Source organism: Cnephaeus nilssonii (genome assembly GCF_951640355.1).
Source record: "Cnephaeus nilssonii genome assembly, chromosome: 6".
Classification (NCBI taxonomy): domain Eukaryota; kingdom Metazoa; phylum Chordata; class Mammalia; order Chiroptera; family Vespertilionidae; genus Cnephaeus; species Cnephaeus nilssonii.
In genome coordinates this window covers 60489762-60507074 of record NC_137077.1, presented here as the reverse complement: position 1 = coordinate 60507074, position 17313 = coordinate 60489762, and positions in this window count along the sequence as shown.

Below are 17313 nucleotides of genomic sequence, written 5' to 3'. Positions count from 1 at the left end.
GAGGGTAACTGAAACTTCCCTTTTTCCGGATCCCTCAGGGCACAACCGATGGTGCCAGGGCACAGACCACAAATTCCCTCAGGTATGGTGACCTAACCTATCACCAGTGGGTTTCATGCAACCCACTTACATCTCCTCCTTTGATGGTAATTTATAAAAATAGGTGGAAAACTGCCATCCTCTGGAGCATTATCCCAACACATGGAGATTTTTGCTTCCTGGCAATTGTTGACAGTTTGGCTCAAATAAACTCACAAAAATTCTTTACATGTTTGAATGTTTTCTTACGTTAACACTTGAAAACGTATGCCATCCAGTTATATTCAATGTATCTCTTAAACCACTTTAAAATCTCTCTTGAAACACCCATGGTAAAAATTTAAACAAATATTATTGTTTTCGAGCTCATAAAAGTACTTGGCACTCTACAGTTGCTAAATAAACATTAACATATTACCTTGTGTAAGTGTTTTGTTACGGTTTCATAAAAGATGACATCAAAGGTATAACAAAAATGTTGTACGCTTACAGTATTTTTGGTAAAATTCTGTTTAATATTATCCTCCATTTTCTGATGGAAATTTATTGAATGACACCTAGTGAATTTAGAAAAGATTATGCATAGATGTATTTTATTTCTGAGTTCTGAATATGAGAATAATAGCTTAATGCTTATCTACAAAACCTTGCCTGGGATTGTAAATACTGCCTATCTGTGATAAACTGTATGAAACTCCTGTAAGGGTGATAAATAACGATTACCCTTGTTATTTATGAGGACAGGAATTAAATGACAAAATTTTTTCTCTGCTGGGCTAAATGCCATTTATAGCAATTCCCTGTGAAATGTTTTATTGTCATGTAAATTATATGCCATTCTCAGTCTGGCAGTGTACAAATTGCTTCTCTCTCTCTCTTTTTTTTTTTTTTTGCCAAAAAAAAAAAAAAAAAAAAGAGAGAGAGAGAGAAAGAAAGAAAGAAAAGAAAAATATTCTGTTAATAATGGAAAACATTCTTTTCTGTTCTGGAGTATTTGAAAAATAGCTACAAAATGTGAATTTCAATACAGTGTTTCAAATATGTAGTAACTCTTGGAACTCTATAAAATTGAAATCCAACCACAGCTTTCAAGAACCTAATATCTACCTTTACCAGGGGAATTATTAACCTTTTCTATTACCCATAGGTATCATTATTTAAAAAATGTATGTATTCTAATCATAAGAGAAATTGGATGAAAAGAAAATGGAAAAAGTAGATCATTGTAGTATAAGATTGGTAATACAAATCCACAACGAAATATATTTTTGTTACAAAATGAGTAACTGAAATAAGTGATGGGCATATTCAGTCTAATACAGAAAAAAAAAGTTTTAACACATATTTCTCCTATTTCAATGTGTAATGTTTTATTATGAAAAATATCAGGCATATACAAAAGTAGAGAGCATAGTATAACAAACTGCCATATAACTATAATCCAGCTTCAACAATGACCTCCAGTAATATTCCTTGTCATTAACATATTACCTTGTGTAAGTGTTATATAAATTTTCTCTGATATTAATAAAGCTTCTCCAGCTTTATTATGAATAGTGTCTGCAACCCTTTTACTTTTCACCTATCTGAATTTTCATATTTAAAATACTTTAAAAAAATAGACTGTTGAGTCTTCCTTTTCAAAATCCAATTTGACTATCTCTGCTATTAAAATGGAATATTTAGACATTTATAGTTTATGTAATTAAAGATATGGTTAGCTTTAAATGTACTATTTTGCCATTTGTTTTCTGTTTGTTACATTCCTTTTCCACTTCTTTTATATTGTGCTACACAGACCTCCAGAGCAAGAATGACGGGCCAGATACAGAAACTCACCAGGACAGAAAGCTCCAGATGCCTAGCAAAACTGGGAAAACAAGAACCTCGCCCCCAGGGTAACCTATCCTCCCCTAGCATCTCCCTGGTCATGTGGTTTAGACGCCCTGACCTCTCCTTCATAAAGATAACATCTGGGCCTTAGTTGTATTCCAGCTCCAAGCCCAGAAAAGCAGCAAAACCAGACAAGCAGCACTGTGGCTGCCTCAGGACTAGCTACATTGACTAATGACCCCCTGCCCTGGCACCGACCAATCAGTGGAGACCACCATCCTGAAAGCGCACACCTGGAAAGCTGGTGAATTTTCTATTAAGACCCTTGCCTGAGACCTTTCCTAAGATTTCCACCTGCAAGATAGAGATAAATACACTCAGGACAAAGGACCTAGTGCACACTCTCCCTCCAAGGAGTATGCTATTCCCCAAGAGGCACGTATCCCCTAACCTCCAAGGCACCCCCTGAGACTTGCAACCAGAGGAGCAATGGCAGTGGCAGCACGTCCCAGGCTTACCCCCTGAACCTGTCTCCAAGGGAGCTAAAGCAGCCCAGTCTAGGCTTTCCAGTTGCCTAAGTAGATTTTTGCTGCCATCATCCACCCAATGTCCCCTTGGCTCAGGGCTGTGCTGTCCTTCCCTTTGGATATCCTATCCCCCATCCCTTTTCCCTAAATAGATTCAATTTTTCTTAAATCACCGTCTGAGATGGCTATTTAGTCTGCCCTCGCACCCCACCAAGTTAATCTTTCATATTGTATATTCATTTTTATCTCCATTATTAGTTTGTTAACTATACCTCTTTATTTCATATTTTAGTGTTTTTCCCCCTAGGTATTAAAATATTTATCTTTAACTTAGTACAGTCTACTTTCAAATAACACTCTACTAAGCACATATAATAAAGAATCTTATTACAGTACTAGAGGCCCGGTGCACGAAATTCATGCATGGGGGGGGAGGGTGTCCCTCAGCTCAGCCTGCACCCTCTCCAATCTGGGACATCCCTCTCACAATCCAGGACTACTGGCTCCCAACTGCTTGCCTGCCTGCCAGCCTAATCACCCCCTAACCACTCCCCTGCCAGCCTGATCGACACCTAACTGCTCCCCTGCCAGTCTGATTGCCCCTAACTGCCCTTCCCTGCCAGCCTGGTCACCCCCAACTGCCCTCCCCTGCTGCCCTGGTCCCCCCCAACTGACCTCCCCTGCAGGCCCAGTTGCTCCCACCTGCCCTCCTCTGCCGGCCTGGTCACCCCTAACTGCCCTCCCCTGCAGGCCAGGTCACCCACAACTGCCCTCCCCTGCTGGCCCAGTCACCCCTAACTGCCCTCCCATACAGGCCTGGTCCCCCCTAACTGCCCTCCCCTGCAGGCCTGGGTCCCCCTCATCTTGTGGCGGCCATCTTGTGTCCACATGGGGGCAGCCATCTTTGACCACATGGGGGCGGCCATCTTGTGTGTTGGAGTGAAGGTCAATTTGCATATTACCTCTTTATTATATAGGATTATTATATAGGATACTTCTGTTTCCTCCTTCTTATTCTTTGTGCTATTGCTCTTATATCTTTTACTTTAAACTTAACAATACATTATTATTTTAGCTTTAAAAAGTCAATTTTTAAAAAGGTATAATTTTATTGATTTCACAGAGGAAGGAAGAGAAAGAGAGAGATAGAAACATCAATGATGAGAGACATTGATTGGCTGCCTCCTGCATGCCCCATACTGGGGATTGAGCCCGACACCCAGGCATGTGCCCTGACTGGGAATCAAACTGTGACCTTCTGGTTCATAGGTCCACACTCAACCACTGAGCCACTCCAGCTGGGCAAAAGTCAATTCTTTTTAAAGAAAAAATTTTTAAAGACAAACATTATTTTTATATTTATCCACATATTTAGCATTTTGGATTTTTATTTGATACTAGTGGCCCAGTGCACAAAATTCAGTTTATTGAGTTTCTTGGGTCTATGACTTTATAGTTTTCATCTAACTTGAGGTATTCAGACATTCTTTTTTCAAATATTCTTTTCTTCCCCATCTCCCTCCCTCTTTCTATAATTCTAATTACATATTTATATAAATCTGCTTAATATTGTTTCACAGATCACTGAAGGTCTATTTTTTTTCCGTCTTTTTTCCCTTCTCTGTGGTTTTGGCTTAGAAAATTTCTAATGGTGTGTCTTCAAGTTTTTTCTATTATATCTAATTCTGCTCTTAAGCCCATTCAATCAACTTTTCATTTCAGATATAGCACTTTTCAGTGTACAAGTACAACTGTATCTTTCTTTATAGCTGCCATGTCTCTCCTCAGTATATTCATGTTTTCCTTTATGCCCTTGAGCATATTTAAAGTAGGTGCTTATAAGTCCTTATCTGTGAAGTCCAGCATTTCTTGGTCTTTTTTCTTTTGATTTATTTGTCTTCTAATTAATGTGTTATCTTTCTTCTTCACATGCCTGGTAAACTTTTATTGGAAGTTAGACATTATAAATTTAGGTTTTAAATGTCTGGATTTAAAATCTTTTCTTTAAATACTGTTGAATCTTGTTTTGAAGGGAATTAACTTACTTGCATATTAGCTGGATCCTTTTGAATTTTTTTTTTAAGCTTTATTAGAGTACATCTAGGGTAGTCTTTACTCTAGAACATGTTTAACCCTACCATTAAAGGATTATCCTTGGGTCTCTACCAAGTGCCTCAGTGTTCAACAAGGTCTCATCTCTTTGATTGATTGGAACCCAAATGTCTCCTAGCTGTATGAGCTCTAGAAAATTTTCAGCTTATAGTTTGCCAGTAGTTCTTTTTTATATATATATATATATATATATATATATATATATATATATATATATATAATATTATATTATATAATAAAAGCCTAATGTGCTAAGTGTCCGACTGTTCGTTCGACCACTCTACCAGTCGCTATGAAGCACACTGACCATCAGGGGCAGACACTCTGACCAGTAGGTTAGCTTGCTGCTGGGGTCCGGCTGATTGGGACTGAGCGAGATGGGCCTGACATGCCCTGAAGCCCTCCAGTGGTTCCTCCCCGGCCCCGATTGTGCACCGGTGGGGTCCCTCAGCCTGGCCAGCGCCCTCTTGCAACCTGGGACCCCTCGGGGGATGTTGGAGAGCTGGTTTTGGCCTGATCCCTGCAGGCCAAGCCAAGGGACCCTAACCCCTCTAATATATATGTGTGTGTGTGTGTGTGTGTGTGTGTGTGTGTGTGTATAATTGATTTTAGAGAGGAAAGGAAAGGAAGAGAAAGATAGAAACATTAATGATGAGAGAGAATCATTGATCAGCTGCCTCTTGCATGCCCCCTACTGGTGATCAAGCCTGAAACCCAGCCATGTGCACTGTGAGTCAAACCATGACCTTCTGGTTCATAGATTGATGCCAGTGCAGGGAGCGGGCCTAAGCCAGCAGGAAGACATTCCTTTCCTAGCCCAGGACCCCTCACTCCTTACTGCCCACCTGCTCGCTGCTCCTTACTGCTAGCCTTGCTGCCCCTTAGCGCCACTGCGGAGGCAGGAGAGGCTCCTGCCACTGGTGCTGTGCTCGCCAGCCATGAGCCCAGCTTCTGGCTAAGTGGTGCTCCCCCTGTGGGAGTGCACTAACCACCAAGGGCAGCTCCTGCATTGAGCTTCTGCCTCCTGGTGGTCAGTACGCATCATAGCGACCAGTCATTCCACCGTTCGGTCGATTTGCATATTAGGGTTTTATTATATAGGATGCAATGGGAGGATGAGTTCAGTTAGTTCATCATAGCCAGCAGAGGAAATTTCAGTTTCAGTAATTATCTACACATGGACAATCTTATGTCATCTATACCTCCGGTTCCATCCCACTTTTCCTAAATATGCCACAGAAACTACCAATTTTAAGTTAATGGTGGGTGGGATGATTATAAACTCAATTATGAGTAACTGGTTAAAGGAGTACTTTCAAAGTAGATTGTGTGCCCCAGATGCTAAAATCTACAGTTTGGGCATCAGTACCTTCTTCATCTTGCCTTCAAATCTATGGTTCAGCTGACAGTCAATAAAGGTTCTTAAAAAAAATTTTTTTTAAATCATTTGAATTCACTGTGAAGCAATTTATTTATTTATTTTTAATATATATTTTTATTGATTTCAGAGAGGAAGGGAGAGAGAAAGAGAGATGGAAACATCAATGATGAGAGAGAATCATTGATTGGCTGCCTCCTGCATGCCCCCCACTGGGGATCGGGCCCACAACCTGGGCATGTGCCCTGACTGGTGATCGAACCATGATTCATAAGTTGACGTTCAACCACTGGGGATCGAGCCCACAACCTGGGCATGTGCCCTGACTGGTAATCAAACCATGATTCATAAGTTGATGCTCAACCACATAATGGCTGGGCTGTGAAGCAATTTATTAAAGTGATATTTATTTGGTTCTTTAAGAAAGCCAGCACACTGGATATGAATTACAGATTCTTAGTATAGGTATCAATTAATGATTATCTAAATCTTATATTCTTGTTACTTATTCATGTAGCTTAATTGGTTGAATGGCTGTTAGGCAAGAAAATTTAAGGAACTAATAATCATTTTGACACCTATTATTTGGGTATCACCCAAAGTAAGGCATTTATTAGTTAATGTTCTCTGTTAACCATTTTAATTGCCTAAAGTAAGTGAACTAAACATTTCTACAAGTTAAAATTTCCCAAAGAAGGTTCAGAAGGCTGCAGAATAAATACTATTAATGGCAAAAAGCCTTTAACACCCTAGCCAAAACACTGAACTATTGTAAACACCTTATAAAAAAACATGAGATGTATTTTCTGTCAATAGAAGTACATTTTTCTTCTAGAAATGTAAGTGATGTTATTAAGAAAACATTTTTTCTTTCTTAGTAAATTCAGACGGTAGTATAATATGAGCCCTGGTATTTTATTTTATTTTATTTTATTTTACTTTACTTTAAAGGTATAATACCAGCAATGAATGGAAAAACTTAAAAATTCACAGAATTCTTCCAGTTAGCACAAAACTAGTAAGGCAGTTGTGGTAATAATAATTTAAAAAAAATCAGTAGAATAAGTGTCGAGGTTTTAATCTTAACTGCCAATAACTTACTGGTTGAGATGTAGTTCATTTATTGTCACAAATTCTATAAAAAAATGTTTTTCTCTCTACATATCGGACACTAAGGTATTTACAGGAGAATTGTGAGAATGAGTCATTCAGTCTCTAGAGATGTAAACAATTCTGTGGAGGCACGAATGTCATCAGTGGCTTCTATGCCTACCTAGCTCAGTGGGTCTCAACACTGAGACCCAACACTACCATTTTGGTTGTCTTATTTTCTGTGTTTTATTTGTGTGTGTTTTCCTGTGTTTTTAAACATTTAAAAATTTATAAACAGTAAAATTTATTTTTTTTAGTGGGCATGTCTATAAGTTTGACAAATGCATTGAGTTGTGTAATCCCTACCACAGGCAATATTCCGAACAGTTAACATTTCTCCCACCACACCCCTCCCCGACACTCCAAATTCTCTCATGCTGTCCCTTAGTAATAAACCTTCTTGGGAACCCCTAGCCTCTGCAACCATGGATGTGTCCCCTGTTCTATAATGATTTTCCAGAATGTCACATAAATTGAATCACACAGTATATAGACTTTATAGACTGAGCCAAAACTGCCATTTTAAAAATAATAGGTATTCTGTTATTCCCACTTTACTATCCTTAAATAGAATTCAAAGATAATACTAGTATTATCTACACTGGCACAAAAATCTCAAAATAATAAATATAATGCTCTAATATATATAAGGGAAGCAAAATAAATCAACTATAGAATAATATGTATTTGAAATGAAAATGGTTAAGCATGGCTATTCTTGGCCTAATCAAGTAATCAGATGTCTGCATCTACTTTAATGAAAAAATTTGGTTTTAAGGGAAGTAAGAAGATCAGAAGCTAATATGGATAAAAAGTACAGGAAAAGAGCAGAGGTGTGATGTGATTTTTCCAAAATGTGAATAATTCTTGGTAAAGATCCAAAAAAAACCAAACACAATCTTACCTCTCACAGAATCTTACTATTCCCAGTAGAAGTGTTTCTGGAAAATTCAGTGTATATTAAAAACTATGTTTATATGTAAAATGGAGCTAGGTTTCTAGGTTGAGATCATTATAAATGAGTTTTCATGTACATGAATCTCCAGCAGGGTCATCAAAAGATGCATAGACTATGGGACTAGTCCGTTCATGTATGGTCCTGTCTTGTGCATAGGAGGACAGCTACCATCCCTGGTTTATACCCTGTAAGAGCCCAAAGCTCCCTCCAATCATTGTAACAACCAATAATACCCCCACAAATTTCTAAAATGTGTCCTTGTGGGTGACTCACTGGCTAAGATGAAGTAACTCTTGTGCCATTCAATACTCTCATCTAGTGTTAATGTTTACCAATTTAATTCTGCACATACCTTCATATTTGAAAAGGAAGGTCTTGGAGTGCTGACTTTTGCATTCTAACTCTAGAAATATATTCCCCATAATAGAAGTCAATAAAGTATCATTTTGGTTTATCCCAGTTCTGTTTTGAGTTTGCTTAGCTTGAAGCAATCTTTCAGATCCCAATCAACTTGAAAGTAACAAAACTAAGATTTGTCTGCACAAACATAACTTCCTATTTCATGTTAACTCTGCCAAGGTATTGCCCCCTCAATAAGCCTTACTTTCATAATTATCTAATTTCCCTTGAAATTTTAAATGTGTTCTTTTAAAAATTCATGAGGGCACATTTTTAAGGTTACTATGGGCACAGATGGTATTCACTATTTTACCTAAATAAAGCCAGTCACATAATCTGGCATTTAAAAATTTTGATTATTCCCACAAGTGGAAAGAAAATATATCATATTGAGATGGTCCAAGGAAACTTGAGAATTCTCAAGAATGAGTGCAAAATAGGGGAGGGGGTGGAGCGGATGGGGAGAGATTAACTAAAGAACATATACGCATAACCCATGGACACAGTCAATAGTATGGGGAAGGCCTGGTGGGGTCGGCAGCAGGGGCTGGGTGGAGGGGAGTTAAGTGGGGGGGGGGGGGAGGGGGGGGACACCTGTAATACTGTCAACAATACATTTTTTAAAAAGAATGAGTGCAAGATAGAAGAATTCAACTCTTATTGTGGTTATCAGTTATCAATAAGGCAACTTCCACAATATATATTATAAAATCCTTGGTAAAAGTTTAAAATTATGAAGTTTTTGTTTATTTGTACATGGGAAGAGTTTTTAGAGTCACAGTGCTCTCTGAGATTCTAGTTGTTACTGCGAGGATAGCACAGATGAAGAAACTAGACCTATGCCCTTATCGTCTATTATATGGCAAAGGTTTTATTGTAATATCTAGAGGGCAAAGCAAAATTTCCTCCTGGGAATAAATTATATTAGTGATAAATGCCCAAGGCATTCATGTCATTAGATCAGTCTGAGTTAAGAGTACATTTTTGCAGACTGACTGTAGTAAGTTGGAAGAGGCTAGTAACTTATAAAAGGGAACTAACCATAGCCATTTGGATTCAAATATTGCATTGTCTTTTAATGTATATCTAATAGGCACTCATAAAGTTCCTTTTATATTTTAAGCACTTTAAACCCAGAAGTATTACTTACACTGAATCTGAGTTGAAGTAGCCAATGAATCAAAGTGTCCTTAAATACATGTACTCAATTATTGGGGGCAGGGGGGTGCTATCCTGAGTCCACAATCTGCATTCTTTCCATTACTGTACATTGCTTCCCAAATACTAGTAGTGCTAAAAGCCTAAAGAAAAGGAGAAATTTTGTGGAGACAGTAAATACATAGTAAACAAGGCTCCAAACAGCATGCAATTCCTTGGTATTCTTGCAAAAAATGAGAAAGGTTTGTAAAACCTGATTTTATCAAGCTCGTTGATAGCTAACCTTTAATAATGCTATTGCAAATTCCCAAACAGTCATCATTCATGGGGAGCATGACATTTTGATTTAATATCTTTGCTAGAAAAAAAACCAAATCATTAAATATTTTTTAAACAAAGGGAAATAACTTTACTATTCTTTCTTATTAATACCTGTTTATTATGAAAGATTTAAATAACACAACCAAATGATATAAAGAAGAAAGTGAAAATCTGGAGAAACATAACCATCTAATATTAATAACTATTCACACAAGTAGTGTCTAGATATACACCAAATATGTTAAAATACAAACATATTTTATGTATTTATTTATTTTTCATTGAACGCTTGATTTTATTTTATTCTTAATTACTACTATTTTAATATATTTTTATTGATTTCAGAGAGGAAGGGAGAGAGAGAGAAATAGAAACATTAATGATGAGAGAGAAATCATTGATTGGCTGTCTTCTGCATGTCCCCTACTGGGGATTGAGCCTGCAACCCGGGCATGTGCCCTTGACTGGAATCAAACCCAAAACCTTTTAGTCCGCAGGTTGACGCTCTATCCACTGAGCCAAACCGGCTAGGGCCAGACATATTTTAAACCATAGTGTATTTATGCTGTAATTATACCACAATTATTCATGCTGTTTTGCAGCTCTTTTTTAAAATTTTAAAATAATGAGGACTGGAGGAATGGGGAGGACAAAATGGTGGCGGAATATACGTATGTGTCCCAAGCCTTGTCCCGGAGTAGATAGATGAGCAGCTGAAACAAATAACATCCACCCTGAACTGGCGAAAGAGACTCAGCTGGTGAGACAATTTGCAGCTGGGAAGGGCAGAGGACCCCTGGAGAAAGGTAAAATCAAGGATCTGGGCAGGAGAGATCTGCCAGACCTCCAAGCCCAGAGGGTCAGAGGGAAACCGCACGGCACCGAGCCACATCCCTTGGGATAGGCAGAGCGTCTCACTGTGGAAAGGAGGTCCACAGGACTACTGGTGGCAGGGGATTCTAGATCTGGGTCCACAATCACGAAAGACTGAGCCCAGAGGGGTCAGCCTGAAGGGCTGACCAGACCACATAGTGCCGGCAGGAGAGGAGCTTGCAGAGGCGCAGTCTTTCCCCTGTCCAAGGAGCAGCAGTTGTGTGAGTGGCCCACTCCCCCATCCAAGGAACAGAAACCACACAAGCAGCCTTTCCCTGTCTGAGGAGCAGCAGCTGCACGAGCAGCCTGTCCCCATCTGGAGGAGAAGTAGCTGTGTGAGCAGCCCACCCCAGTCCGAGGAGCAGCAGCTCCGTGAGAAGCCGCCCCCGTCCAAGGAGCAGCAGCTGCATGAGCAGCCCACTCCTGTCTGAGGAGCAACAGCCGCATGAGCAGACTGCCCACATCTGAGGAGCGGCAGCCCTGCGCGGCCTACACCCATCCGACGAGCGGCAGCCGGGCAAGCGGCCCACCCTCGCCTGCGGAGCAGCAGGCGCACGTGCAGCTCACTCCTGTCTGAGGAGCAGCAGCAGCGCAAGCAGCCCGTCCCCCATCTGAGGAGCAGCAGCCGTGCGAGCAGCCCGTCCCCCATCTGAGGAGCAGCAGCCGTGCGAGCAGCCTGCCCCTGTGTGAGGAGCAGCAGCTGTGTGAGCAGCCCACCCTCGAACAAGGAGTAGCAGCCCTGTGAGCAACCTTCTCATGTTCAAAAAGCAACAGCCTCACAAGCAGCTTGCCCTATCCAAGGAGAAGCAGCGCATGCAGCCCGCCCTCGTCCGAGGAGCAGCAGCCGCATGCAGTTTGCCCCCATCCAAAGAGCAGCAGCCTTGTGATCAGCCCACCCCCATCTAAAGAGCAGCAGCTGTGCAAGCAACCTCCCCCCACCAGCCAGAGGAGCCACCACTGCTGCGAACAGCACCCACCAGAGGAGCCATTGCCAACTGAGGAGAAGCCGCTGCCGCGACCACCCAAGGAGCAACTGCAGCCTGAGGAGCCACTGACACCCAAGGAGCAGTCCCTGCATGACTCAACATCTAGATCTGTTGGTGAGTTCAAAAATGGGGAGACAAAGAAACCCCCAAAGGAAAGCAAAGGAAGAATCACCATAAAAACAGCTAAGTGGAACAGAGGCATGCAATATGTCAGAAAAAAGAATTCAGAATAAGGGTCATACAGTTCATAAACTGGATGGATGAAAAAAATCAACAAGTTATGTAAGAATCAAGAAGAAATGAAGAGCCGAAACCGGTTTGGCTCAGTGGATAGAGCATTGGTCTGCGGACTGGAAGGTCCCAGGTTCAATTCCGGTCAAGGGCATGTACATTGGTTGCGGGCACATCCCCCGGTGGGGGGAGTGCAGGAGGCAGCTGGTCGATGTCTCTATCTCATTGATGTTTCTAGCTCTCTATCCCTCTCCCTTCCTCTCTGTGAAGAATCAATAAAATCTATTTAAAAAAAAAAAGAAATGAAGAGTGATATAGCTGCAACAAAACACCATGGAAAGTTTCAACAGTAGACTAGGAGAAGCAGAGGACTGAATTAGCGAATTAGAAGATAGGGAAGCAAAACACACCCAAACTGAACTACAATTGGAGAAAAAAATTTAAAAGACAGGAGGAGAGCCTAAGGAAGCTATGGGACAACATGAAACGAAGCAACATACAAACAATAGGGGTTCCAGAACAACAGGAAGAGGAACAAGGGTTAGAAAACCTATTTGAATAAATAATGTCAGAAAACTTCCCTTATGTGGGGAAAAAAAATGTCACACAAGCACAGAGAGTCCCAAACAAGATGAACCTGAAAAGACCCACAGCAAGACATATCATAATTATGATGGCAAATGTTCAGGACAAAGGGAGAATCTATTTTTTTTAAATATATTTTATTGATTTTTTTACAGAGAGGAAGGGAGAGGAATAGAGAGCTAGAAACATCAATGAGAGAGAAACATCAGCTGCCTCCTGCACGCCCCCTACTGGGAATGTGCTCACAACCCAGGTACATGTCTTTGACCGGAATCGAACCTGGGACCCTTCAGTCCGCAGGCCGACGCTCTATCTACTGAGCCAAACTGGGTAGGCCAAAGAGAGAATCTTAAAGGCTGCAACAGAGAGACATAAAGTTAGGTATAAGGGATCTCCCATTATATTATCAAAATATTTCTCAACAGAAACACATCAGGCCAGAAAAGAATGGAAGGAAATTTACAAAGTGATGCAAAGCAAGGGACTGAATCCAAGAATACTCTATCCATCAAGGGTATCATTCAAAATTGAAGGGGAAATAAGGAGCTTCACAGGCAAAAAAAGGCTAAGGGAGTTTATCACTACCAAGCTGGCAATGCAAGAAATGCTAAAGGGACTGGTGTAAAAAGAAGGGAAAAAAAGGTAAGAAGGAATACAGGCAGAAAAAATAAAAATGGCTACAAACAAGTACCTATCAATAATAACTTTAAATATATAAAGACTAAATGCTCCAATCAAAAGATTTTGAGTGGCTGAATGGATAAAAAAAAATGACCCATATATATGCTGTCTACAAGAGACCCACCTCAGAACAGGGACTCACACAGACTGAAAGTGAAGGGATGGAAAAATATCTTTCAGGCAAATGGAAATGAAAAAAAAGCTGGGGTAGCAATACTTATATCTGACAAAATAGACCTCAAAGTGAAGACATAACAAGAGATAAGGAAGGCCACTTCATTATACTAAAGAGATCAATACAACAAGAGGATATAACCTGATAAACACATATGCACCCAATGCAGGAGCACCCAAATACATAAAAAAAACTCCTGGAAGATATCAAGGGAGAGATCAACAACAATACAATCATAGTAGGGGACTTTAATACACCACTGACATCACTGGATAAATCCTCTAGACAAAAAATTAGCAAAGAAACAGCAATCCCAAATGACTCACTAGAGCAGATTGACTTAACTGACATCTTCAGCACATTTCACCCCAAAGCCACGGAATATATGTTCTTCTCAAGTGCACATGGGACATTTTCAAAAATAGACCACATATTGGGTCACAAGCAAAATCTCTCCAAATTCAAGAAGATTGAAATCATATCAAGCATCTTCTCAGACAACAATGGCATAATATTAGAAATAAACTACAATAAAAATAATCCAAAAAATTCAAACACTTGGAAGTTGAATAGCATGTTATTAAACAATGATTGGGTTACCAAAGAGATCAAAGAAGAAATTAAAAACATCCTGGAAACTAATGACAATAAAAACACAACAATCCAAAATCTATGGGACACAACGAAAGCAGTCCTGAGAGGGAAGTTTATAGCTCTACAGGCCTACCTCAAAAAACAAGAAAAAATGGTAGTAAATCATCTAACTCTACAACTTAAAGAATTAGAAAGAGAGCAACAAGAAAAGCCCAGAGTAAGCAGAAGGAAGGAGATAATAAAGATCAGACCAGAAATAAATGACATAGAGACCAAAAAAATAATATAAAAGATCAATGAAACCAAGAGCTGGTTCTTTGAAAGTATAAACAAGATTGATGAACCTCTAGCCAGGCTCACCAAGAAGCAAAGAGAGAGGACCTAAATAAACAAAATCAGAAATGAAAGAGGTGAAATAACAACAGACCCCACAAAAAATACAAAGGATTGTTAAAAAATACTATGAACAACTCTATTCCAACAAACTAGACAACCTGGAGGAAATGGACATATTCCTAGAAAAATACAACCTTCCAAAACTCAATCAGGAAGATTCTAAAAATCTCAATAGGCTGATAACTATGGAAGAAATTGAAGCAGTCATCAAAAAGCTTCCAGCAAACAAAAGCCCGGGGCCAGACGGCTTCAGAGGGGAGTTTTACCAAACATTCAAGGGAGAACTAAAACCTATCCTCCTCAGACTATTCCAAAAAGTTCAAGAGGAAGGAACGCTTCCAAGCTCATTCTATGATGCCAGCATCACTCTAACACCAAAACCAGATAAAGACAACACAATGAAAGAGAATTACAGGCCAATATTCCTCATGAACATAGATGTCAAAATCCTTAACAAAATTCTAGCAAATCGGATCCAGCAGTATATCAGAAAGATCATACACCATGACCAAGTAGGATTTATCTTGGGGATGCAAGGATGGTACAATATCCGCAAATCAATAAACATGATACATCACATAAACAAACTGAGAGATAAAAATCACATAGTCATATCAATTGATGCAGAAAAAAGCATTTGACAAAATCCAACACCCTTTCTTGATAAAAACTCTCAGCAAGGTGGGAATAGAAGGATCATACCTCAACATAATAAAAGCCATATATGACAAACTCACAGCCAACATCATACTCCATGGGCAAAAACTAAAACCATTTCCCCTAAGAACAGGAACAAGACAGGGATGCCCACTCTCACCAATCCTGTTCAACATAGTACTGGAAGTACTAGCCATTGTGATTAGACAAGAAGAAGAAGAAGAAGAAATAAAAGGCATCCAAATTGGAAAAGAAGAAGTAAAACTGTCCTTATTCACAGAAGACATGATACTGTACATAGAAAACCTTAAATACTCCATAAAAATATTACTAGACTTAATAAATGAATTTGGCAATGTAGCAGGATACAAAATTAACGCCAAGAAATCTATGGCATTTCTATACACCAATAGTGAACGTACAGAAAGAGAGACTAAAAAAGCAATCCCATTTACTATTGCACCAAAAAAATTAAGATAACTAGGAATATACTTAACTAAGGAAGTAAAAGACCTATATGGGGAAAACAACAGGACACTGAAAAAAGAGATAGAGGAAAACATAAACAGATGGAAGAACATACCGTGTTCATGGATTGGTAGAATCATCATCATGAAAATGTCCATATTACCCAAAGCACTCTATAGATTCAATGCACTCCACATTAAAATACCAACAGCATATTTCACAGACCTAGAACAAACTTTCCAAAAATTCATCTGGAATAAAAAGAGACCCTGAATAGCTGCTGCAATCCTGAGAAAGAAGAACAAAGTAGGTGGGATCTCAATACCAGATATCAAGCTGTATTACAAAGCCACTGTTCTCAAAACAGCCTGGTACTGGCACAAGAACAGATACATAGATCAATGGAATAGAATAGAGAACCCAGAAATCGACCCAAACCGCTCTGCTCAATTAATATTTGACAAAGGAGGCATGAACATACAATGGAGTCAATACAGTTTCTTCAATAGATGGTGTTGCGAAAATTGGACAGATACATGCAAAAAAATGACACTAGACCACCAAATTACACCATACACAAAAATAAACTCAAAATGGATAAAGGACTTAAACATAAGATGGGAAACCATACAAATACTAGAGGGATCCACAGGCAGCAAAATCTCAGACATATGCCAAAGGAACTTCTTCACTGATACTGCTCTTAGGGCAATGGAAACTAAAGAGAAAATAAACAAATGGGACTACATCAAAATAAAAAGCTTTTGCACAGCAAAAGAAACCATCAATAAAACAACAAGAAAGCCCACTGCATGGGAGAACATATTTGCCAATGTTATCACTGATAAGGGTTTAATCTCCACCATTTACAGGGAACTCATACAACTTAACAAAAGGAAGATAAACAATCCAATCAAAAAATGGGCAAAGGACCTAAATAGATACTTTTCAAAAGAAGACAGAAGGAAGGCCAAGAGACCTATGAAAACATGTTCAAAGTCACTAATCATCTGAGAGATGCAACTCAAAACGACAATGCGGTACCATCTCAGACCTGTCAGAATGGCTATCATCAACAAATCACCAAATGACAAGTGCTGGCGAGGATGCGGAGAAAAAGGAACCCTTGTGCATTGCTGGTGGGAATGCAGACTGGTGCAGCCACTGTGGAGAACAGTATGGAGTTTCCTCAAAAAACTAAAAATGGAACTCCCATTTGACCCAGTGATCCCACTTCTAGGAATATATCCCAAGAAACAAGAAACACCAATCAGAAAGGATATATGCACCCCTATGTTCATAGTGGCACAATTCACCATAGCTAAGATTTGGAAACAGCCTAAGTGTCCATCAGCAGATGAGTGGATTAGAAAACTGTGGTATATCTACACAATGGAATACTGCGCTGGGCTAAAAAAGAAGGAATTCTTACCATTTGCAACAGCATGGATGGAACTGGAGAGCATTATGCTAAGTGAAAGAAACCAGTCAGAGAAAGAGAAATATAACACGATCTCACTCATTTATGGAATACAAGAGGCCCAGTGCATGAAATTTGTGCATGGGAGGGGGTTCCCTCAGCCCAGCCTGCACCCTCTTCAATCGGGTACTCCTTGGGGGATGTCAGACTGCCTGTTTAGGCCCTATCCCTGTGGGCCTGGCATTCGGACATCCCTCTTGCAATCTGGGATTCCTGGCTCCTAATCGCTCACCTTCCTGCTTGCCTAATCACCCCTAACCACTCTGCCTGCCTGCCTGTTTGCTCCTAATCACCTCTGCCTGCCAGCCTG